The following is a 9667-nucleotide window of genomic DNA, read 5'->3' on the forward strand; positions in this document are numbered from 1 at the left end:
GCTCGCCTAAGTGGACTAAAGAATAAGTCGATTGCAGTAAAGGCGCCTTGCTTTGAACCTGCAAAAGACATTTCGAGCCAAAGGCAATCATATTCAAGCACCAAATTCAAGTTTGAATCGATATCTAAAGGAACCGAAAGTGCTCAGGCGTTAAGCCTGTTAAGGTTTATCGGTTACAATTCCACTCGGCATACCGAGGCAAATTTAAAGAGTCGAGCCAGAAGAAGTTTTTTACCCCTCCTGTGGAGGGCTGGAAGGTGCAACGAATTCATCAAGGTCAATTCCGTCGGCGATCCGAGTGGCAGCTGCAAGGAAAGTTTCCATAAAGGACCTGAAGTCGTGTTTCTTGGTGTTGGCCACCCGAAGAGCCGCCAGCTTCTCTTCTCGCGCATCTTTACAGTGGACTCGGGCCAGACACAGAGCAACATCTGCACCACACCGAGCCGAGGACTTCTTCCATTCCTGCACTCGACCAGGGATCGTGTTCAAGCGGGCCATCAACGACTCAAGGTCATTCTGAAGTATCTCCTCAGGCCAGAGCGTCGAGTCGATGCGAGATGTGGCGGCCTTCAGCCTTGCGAGATAGTCCACGACAGCTGCAACACGAGACTCCAGTCGGAAAACATCCATGGCAACTTCGTCGTTCACCGGAGAATTGACGGGGTCGAGGTTTGGCTCCAGCCGGCTAGTTTCTTCTTCAAAGTTTTGACAAAATTCTGCAAGGATGATCACTAAGTCAAGGGGATGGTCGAATGGAAAAACCACAATTGGAAATGTTTGCCAAGCATAGAGGTTTACCTTCAAGCATAAGAAACAGCTTCTTGGCAAGACCACTCAGGAAGGCCTCCAGATCAGTTTTCTTCCCAGTCAATTTGCTGACTTGGTCGGTCAGGACAGCTTTATCAGTTTTTAGTCGACTGACCTCCTTGTTGGCGATCCCAAGAGCAGCTTTCAGATTGGTATTGTCTTGTTCGAGCTTGGTGACTGAAGCTAACTTCTCGTCAGCAAGCTTGATCTTCTCAGCTAGTTCGAGGTCTTTCTTCTGTTGGGCCTCCCTTACCTTACCTGCAAGTTACAGCAAGGTCAGATTTTGAAACAAGCAAGGGGAAAAGCAGTCGTCAGGGCCTCACCAAACATACCTTCGGTCTCCTCCTTTGCCTTCGTCAGCTTCTCCTAAACGAGCTTCAAGCTCAGCTCGAGTTGAGTGTGCTTGTTTTCCAGCTCAGAGTAGCGAGCCACAAGATCACAAGAGTTCTGCGGAGAACCAATCGACTAAATGTCAAATATAATTCACTTTCGAGTGAAAAAGGAAAAAACACACGTTTCTAAGACTACAGCCGAATACAAACATTCGACCGTAGTCTCGGGGACTACACCCAGTGGGTGCACTCAGCGTGCCCCCACTAATCCTGTTGAAGACAAAGTCGACCAGTCGACCTCAAAAAAAAAAGAGAGATGTATTCTTTAAGACTGTGATCAACTGCAAGCAGTCGACCACAGTCTCGGGGACTACACCCAGTGGGTGCACTCAGCGTGCCCCCACCGGTTTGTGAAATCCAGTCGACATAGTCGACTGACAGCAAGATTGACATCATAAAGCCTAAGGCCGACTGCCAGCAGTCGACCTTAGCCTTGGGGACTACACCCAGCGGGTGCACTCAGCGTGCCCCCGCTAACACGGAGTTTAATCGACACACCCAGTGGGTGACTACTATAAATTCCGGAAAGGAAAAGTTTTTGGTAGCTTATCCAACAGAACAAACGGTGGTCGACTGACCTGAACATTGCTTTGGAGGGCAGAACTGGCGTCATAAGCTGCCTGGCTCGCATCCCGGATGGTCTTCAACTGCTCCATCATGATTCCCGCCTGACGTATCGCTTCCTTCGCCACGCCAGCTTGGTCCTCTGGGACGTGGTGCATCGTGAAGAGGGAGGGCTGTTGAGCACTCGTCAATGGATCTGCGAAGGACACCGTGTGTCGAGTGGTGTTCTCTTCCTCCGCAGTCAGAATCTCAGGCGCCGTCACATCCTGAGGCACCTTACTGGCGGACGCTTTCCGACTCCTCCTGCGCTTCAGTGGTTCTTCATCCTCATCATCATCAGGGAGATCGATAACAACATTGGGTGGAGCTACGGAGAAGAATCAGGATCAGAGATCGCGAGTCAGTCGACTAAGAACGGTGTTAAGAATACAGTACCTAGTTTCGAAGTTGCTGCGTCCTCCATCTCGTGGTCATCAGCCCGGGCTGAGGTTTCAGAAGTAGCAGCACTGCAACTCCAAAGGATCAGTCGACCAACTTCAGCGTCGACCAGAGACAAAGTTCACACAAAATAAGAAGACTTAAGCAGCACGGTTACCCTGATATGGTGGGGATGGACACCTTCATCTTCGGCAGGAGCTTGATCGGCTTCGACGAGGCCGCCCTGGGTTGCTTCGGCGCCTTTTCAGTCGGCACTGGAGAGGTAGTCCGAGGGCGTTTGGTCGACTGAGCAGCGGTCGCAACCCCCTTACCACGTTCAGTCGAAGGGTCGTGGACAAGCTTCGACCGCCTTTCCGAGCGCGGTGGTACGACCTCCTCCTCCTCTTCTTCCTCGTCTTCAACGTCATCTTCATCACCGCCATCTTCGTCATCATCATCATCATCCTCTGCAACATCCGAGTCCCATTCCTCCTCTTCCTGGCTCTCGCCCCCACTCGCCTCGCCCTCCTCAGTCGGGGCTTGTGCCCCATTGGGCATCGAGTACAGCTCGGTGAGGGCCTAGCGGATATCAAGACAAAGATCAATCGACCAGTCGACAGGATAAACAGAAATAAGTGTGACAAGAACACAGTGGAAAGCAGAGCAAGCGTACCTTGTTTGGATCGCTATTGTGGTCGAGTGGAGGAATCCTTCGGGCTCCGCGTGGGTTGTCCTTGTTTCCGGTGACGGCTACCATCCATCTTTCCAGAGTGACATCGTCGACTGCTTCCGGATGGACTCGAGTCTCGTCTTCAGTCCCACAGTACAACCACATGCAGTGGCTCCGGAACTGCAGGGGCTGGATGCGACGCTTAAGGAAGACCTCCAGGAGATCCATGCCCGTCACTCCCTCCCGAACCAGCTGCACCACGCGCTCCATCAACATCTTCACGTCAGCTTTCTCCTCCGGAATCAACTTCAGAGAGGAAGGCTTGTTCACTCGGTCCATGGTAAACTGTGGGAGTCCACTCGACTGCCCCGACGTCGACTGGTCCTGGCAGTAGAACCAAGTCGACTGCCAGCCTCTGACTGACTCGGGAAAGGTCATGGGCGGGAAGGTGCTCTTATTCCTCACCTGGATCCCCAGGCCCCCACACATTTGGACGACTCGGGTTCTCTCATCACCTGGGCTCGCCTTCTTCACGGTCTGAGAGCGACACGTGAATATATGCTTGAACAAACCCCAGTGCGGTCGACAGCCCAGGAAACCCTCACACATGGACACGAACGCGGCAAGATAGGCAATAGTATTTGGGGTAAAGTGGTGGAGCTGCGCTCCGAAGAAGTTCAAGAAGCCACGGAAGAAAATACTCGGCGGCAAAGAAAATCCACGATCAACATGGGTGGCCAAGAGCACACACTCACCCTCTTCTGGCTGGGGCTGCCACTCCTTCCCCGGAAGCCTCGCAGCTCCGTGAGGGATCAAACCCTCGTTGGCCATGTCGAGGAGGTCTTTCTCTGTGATGGTCGACTGGATCCAGTCTCCTTGGACCCAGCCCTTCGGCAGGCGGGATCTGGAAGAAGACCCTCCGTGGCTGGTAGATCTCCCCTTCGCCTTCTCCGACGCCAACGCCTTCTTCGCACATTCCAGCGCCGCCGTCTTCTCCTTGGCCATGGTTGCCGGCGAGGTGCGCGTGGGGGAGTTGTGCGGGGGCGAGAGCGACCGCACTGGACGGGGACGAAGGGAGCAGAGAGAGAGAGAGAATGCTGAGGCACAGTACAGAAATCCTCGCCGGGCGCATTTATAAGGTCCCTTCCGAGTGGATGACATGTGGGCCCGGTCGATCTAATCATATCAGGAACAGTTATGCAGACGGGATACGTGGCGGAGAAAGCGGCGCGGAGATCGAGGCGTCTATGTCCCGTCCCATCCGAACGCCGCGGTCCGCTCCACTTCGCGCGCGTCCCCAAATTTCGCACCCCGCGGAATCCGCGAACGGCAGATCAGTCTGTCAGATGCGGGGTTTCCCGCGATCCGTCGCTCGGGAATCGTCGAAGCCCGAAAGATCACTCGACGAAAGAAGAGAATGGATTGAGTCGACTGAAGACAAGTTGCTCACTATCGACGAAGAGATTCTTTGGTCCAGAACAGCGCACGACCGGAGCGCAAAGGTTAATCGGAAACGACATCAACTCCTTCCTCACTCAAAGCCTCAATCCATTCGGGGGCCAATGATGGGGTTATGTACCTAGGGTAGGGTCATGGACCTGATCAAAGTACCTTACCCAAGGACATCCTTAGAAGAGGTCGCCTTCCAGTCGACCAATGAAGGACTCACTCGACTGACTTGAAGGACTCGACCACGAAGACTCACTCGACCACCAGGAGGTCAAGAGGCACTCTGCACTGCAACGGCCTGTAATTAAGTAGGCTTTATGATAGTAAAGACACTTTATGTGAGGCGTTACCAGTAACGCCCCAGACTTAACTCACCTTAAACCCTCTCCTACGTGGGCTGGCTGGGGTCCTGGCGCACTCTATATAAGCCACCCCCCTCCACAGGCAGAAGGGTTCGGCACCTTGTAACTCATATACTCATAATCCACTCGACCGCCTCCGGGCTCCGAGACGTAGGGCTATTACTTCTTCCGAGAAGGGCCTGAACTCGTACATCTCTTGTGTTTACAACCTCTCCATAGCTAGGACCTTGCCTCTCCATACCTACCCCCCACTCTACTGTCAGGCTTAGAACCACGACACCAGGGGCTTAGCTTTCGATCTGCTCCAGATGGCCAAGCGAATTGGCCCGCAGTGCAAAGCCACCAAATACGAAGACCTGTCCGGGGAGAAAAGTCTCACTCTGGATCGCGTTGTCGTTGATGATCGGAGGAGCCATCAGGCCTAAAAGTGACGACACAGAGGAACTCTCAATGAAAGCACCAATGTCGGTGTCAAAACCGGCGGATCTCGGGTAGGGGGTCCCGAACTGTGCATCTAGGCGGATGGTAATAGGAGGCAGGAGACACGATGTTTTACCCAGGTTCCTCTTGATGGAGGTAAAACCCTACGTCCTGCTTGATTAATGTTGATGATATGGGTAGTACAAGAGTAGATCTACCACGAGATCAGAGAGGCTAAACCCTAGAAGCTAGCCTATGGTATGATTGTTGTTCGTCCTATGGACTAAAACCCTCCGGTTTATATAGACATCGGAGAGGGCTAGGGTTACACAGAGTCGGTTACAATGGTAGGAGATCTACATATCCCTATCGCCAAGCTTGCCTTCCACGCCAAGGAAAGTCCCTTCCGGACACGGGACGAAGTCTTCAATCTTGTATCTTCATAGTCCAGGAGTCCGGCTGAAGGTATAGTCCGGCTATCCGGACACCCCCTAATCCAGGACTCCCTCACCGAGTGTTGGATTAGCCTCCATACCTGACGGGACAGCATGGCGACATTGAACGCGTGCATATCTCTGAAACCGAGCCCTCCTTGTGTCTTTGGCATCGTCAGTTTATTCCAACCTATCCAGTGGGTCGTGTGTTCCTTATCTTGCTGACTCCACCAATAGTTCCCAATCAGTGAGCTAAGATCCTCACAGAAAGTCTTTGTCAGGTAGAAGCATGACATAGCGAACGTGGGTATAGCCTGGGCCACCGCAGTGACTATCGTTTCCTTCCCCATTTTCGCAATCAGTCTCTCCTTCCAACCATAGATCTTCCCCGAGATCGCGTTCTTGACAAACGCAAACGCCTTCTTCCTCGATTTACCAACGTGAACAGGCAGACCAAGATATTTTTCGTTCCAAGTTTCGCTCTGGATCTGCAAGGCGTTCTTCACTTCATTCTTTGCTGCAGCGCAGGTGTTTGGACTGAACATGATCGCTGACTTTTCTAAGTTTATGCATTGCCCCGAGCAACTTTCATAGAGGTCCAGAATTTCCCTCAACGCCTCTGCCTCCTCCCTCTTCGCCTTGAGAAGTAACACAGAATCATCTGCAAACAGTAGGTGTGAAACTACAGGTGATGTCGGGCAAATTTTCACACCCCCTATTCGGCCAGTTGCTTCCGCATCATGTAACAATGCCGACAACCCCTCCGCATATATGACAAAGAGATACGGCGAGGATAGGTCGCCCTGACGTAACCCTCGGGTGGGAGTAAACTGCTCTGTTAACTCTCCATTGATCTTGATTTGATAATGCACAGTGGTAACATAGTTCATCACTAGGTCGACCCATCGAGTGCCGAACCCCAACTTGAGAAGCATTGCCCGCATGAAATCCCATTCAACTCTGTCATAGGCCTTGCTCATGTCCGCCTTCACCGCCGCAATACCATCCCCCCCTCTCCTCTTATTCAGTAGGACATGCGATAGTTCATAAGCAATGAGTACATTGTCGGTGATGAGACGACCAAGAACAAAAGCGCTTTGGTTGTCCGATATAATATCCGGGAGCACTAACTTCAACATGTTCGCGATCACCTTGGAACATAACTTGTATACTACATTGCACAGACTGATGGGTCTTAGATCCTTGATTCTACATGGATTCTTCACTTTGGGGATGAGTACCACGACAGTATCATTCCATCCGTCCGGCATCGGGCCCCCCTTGAGGACCGAGATCACTTCATCTACAACCTTCTCGCCCATGAAATGCTAGTGTTTCTTATATATAATTGAGGGCATGCCATCCGACCCCGGTGCCTTGAGATCTCCTATGTGATCAAGCGCTGCTTTAACCTCCTCTCGGATTACTTCCTCTTAAAGGATGCCTTTCATAGCCTCAGTAACATGTGGGTGCACCTTTGACAGAAGTTCATCCATGCGGTGACCACCAGTGGACGTAAAAAGGTCCCGAAAAAAGAGCACACATAGTTATTAAGCCCTTCTGCTTCCTTCACTTCCGTCCCATCATCCCTCCTTAACATCTTGATTCTGTTAGCTTTCTTCTTCGCCGACGCCACTGCCATAAAATATCGCGTGCACCTGTTTCCATCTCTCAGCCATGAGACATGTGATAACTGTTTTGCTTTGGTATCCTTCTTTTCTTCTAAGTCCTCCACAATGCATCTCAACCTCGCCTCCTCTCTTATTTTCTCCTCAGACACCGGAGCCCTCATGCAACTCTCCAGGCTCCGACGCGATTTCCTCAGGCGACTCTCCAACTTCCCCGCCACTTCCTTACCCCACTTCCTCATTCTCCCAGCCACACACCGCATAGCAGATGCTACATCTCCACTTCCCTCCCGACAGCCCTGCTCCCACACCCTTTGCACCTCCGCACTACAACCCTCCTCTTTCAGCCACCAGGCTTCAAATCAAAATCCTCTGTCGCCTCCCGCCATCCTCCTACCTCCTCCTTGAGTGCTAACAATGACTGGTCGGTGATCTGAATGTCGAGGAGCTCCATTGATAACTGTGAACTCAGGGAACCATTCACACCATAAGGCATTTGCCGTGGCCCTGTCCAACCGCTCACAGATGTACGAGTCAATATCCTTACTGTGGTTCCTCCATGTGTACTTATCACCTTCGTAACCGATGTCACATAACTCGCAGGCCTCCAAAGCTTCTCCGAAGCGATCCATGTACCGCTGCGGTCTAATAGCACCCCCGATTTTTTCATCCGATGTCACCCAAACAAAGCCACGGTCTTCCAAGTTGATGCAGCTGAGCTAGCAGTCTCATTACCCTCCACGTCTCCACTTTCCTCTCTGCATCCGACTCTCCATAGACACCCGTTAAACGCCACACCCTACCATCCTCCTCCACCACATCTGCATCAACATGTCGCCTTCCATATGATCGCAGAGTCACATCAACACCCCTCTTCCAAAAAAGTGCCACTCCTCTACTTCTCCCCTCTGGGTTCCAGACTACCAAGTGGGCAAGACCAAGAGTCCACCTGAATCTCTCCAGTTCCTTCTCTGTCAGTTTAGTCTCCGCCAAGAACACAATGTTGGGTTCCTCCTCCCTCCCGGGATCTAGGAGGCTACGAACTAACGGGCCGTTCCCGAGTCCCGGGCAGTTCCATCCAACAATTTTCATTGCTCCCGGCGGGGCTGCTCTTGCAACACGGCCGATGTATATTCATGAGATTCCTCCCTCTGAACATATTGACTCCCTTCCACCTTATCTTCTCCTCCCTCCACTCTACTCTTCTTCCCCGCCTTCTCCTGCTCCTCATCTACTCCCCCTCTCTTCTGACCTAGAACCACCTCCCTAGCAACATTGCCCTCCGACCTCACCTTGTCTCTACCCTTCTTCTTATACCTCTTGCCCTCCGGGTTCCTGCTACTCACACCCTCCAACGGCACAGTCTCATCCTCTCCCCCCACCTTGACCTAAGCGCCCTTCTCCTTCACGCCAGGTATATTGATGGTACCCCTGACATCTCTGGTTAGTGACCCTCCAACTCCCACATTCTTCCCCGTCCCACCCATCTTCGTAGTTGTAACCCTCTCCTGAAAGACCAGCTTCTTCGGTTCTCCTCCTAGTTTGGGGATAGTGGCATTCTTTGGGGGACTAGTCACCTCCTCCCCTTTCTCTTTAGCCTCCTGTCTTCCCTCTCCAGACCGCGAATCACTTTTGCACCATGATAAACTGTCACTGCCGCTTCCGGACCTTTCTCCCGATTTACTGAATCCAAAGTTCCTTCCTCTACCCGAGCTACGACTACTACTCCTCCACAGACCCTCCTCTGCATAACCCCTTCTCTGCCCCATGTCAGCTTTGAGCCACCTCCCAAACTGTTGTTTACCTCCCTTCCCACATTTGATCAAGCAATCCTTCTCCCCGTGTCCGATCACACCACACGTGTAACAAAAGTCTGGGAGAAATTCATATTCGAATCTACACCATCCTCTCTCCTCCTCTTCCTCCTCCGTCCCCGCTACTACCATCTGCTTATCATGCATCTTCCCCCCTCTGACTCATCACTCAAAGTGAACCCCCTCACAATGGGTTTATCAATACTCATACGCACCTTAATCCTCAGGTACTTGCCTATTGTGTTACCATCAGCTCCAGTATCTGCCTCCTCAAAGCGACCGATTAGGTTTCCGATATCTTCAGCAGCTTCCTCATTCATCATACCCAGGGGCAAATCAAAGACCCTAACCCAGATCGGAATATTATTGAATTGGTAGTCCTCCGGCCTTTTACTAGGCACATAGTCTTCCACCACCACCAGATCTTTATCGAACATCCAGGGACCATCATCCAGCGCCTTCCTCTTCCCCGTCTCCTGATGAAACGTGAACAAGAATTTGTTTACCCCTATCTCCTTGCAATCAATCCCCTTGATTGGGCACTAGATCTTCCCCAGCGTGAGACAGATCGCATCGGGATGCGTCGGCTTCTCCAACATCACCTTCCCAACCGCCTGAGCCGCCACCTCCTTCCCCTTCTCCTTGGCCAAGATCCTGATCCTGACTCCCTTCTTCTCCTCATCCGAGAGCTTCAACCCCTTGAACAGCCC

At 52.1% G+C, this 9667-nt stretch overlaps 1 pseudogene; it reads right to left on the bottom strand.

Moving 5' to 3' along the window:
• LOC119357638 overlaps window positions 1–6786 on the bottom strand; it is a 30264-nt pseudogene extending 23478 nt beyond the window's left edge.
• Window positions 6787–9667: the final 2881 nt, after the last annotated feature.

Source organism: Triticum dicoccoides, chromosome 2A, assembly GCF_002162155.2.
Source record: "Triticum dicoccoides isolate Atlit2015 ecotype Zavitan chromosome 2A, WEW_v2.0, whole genome shotgun sequence".
Lineage (NCBI taxonomy): Eukaryota > Viridiplantae > Streptophyta > Magnoliopsida > Poales > Poaceae > Triticum > Triticum dicoccoides.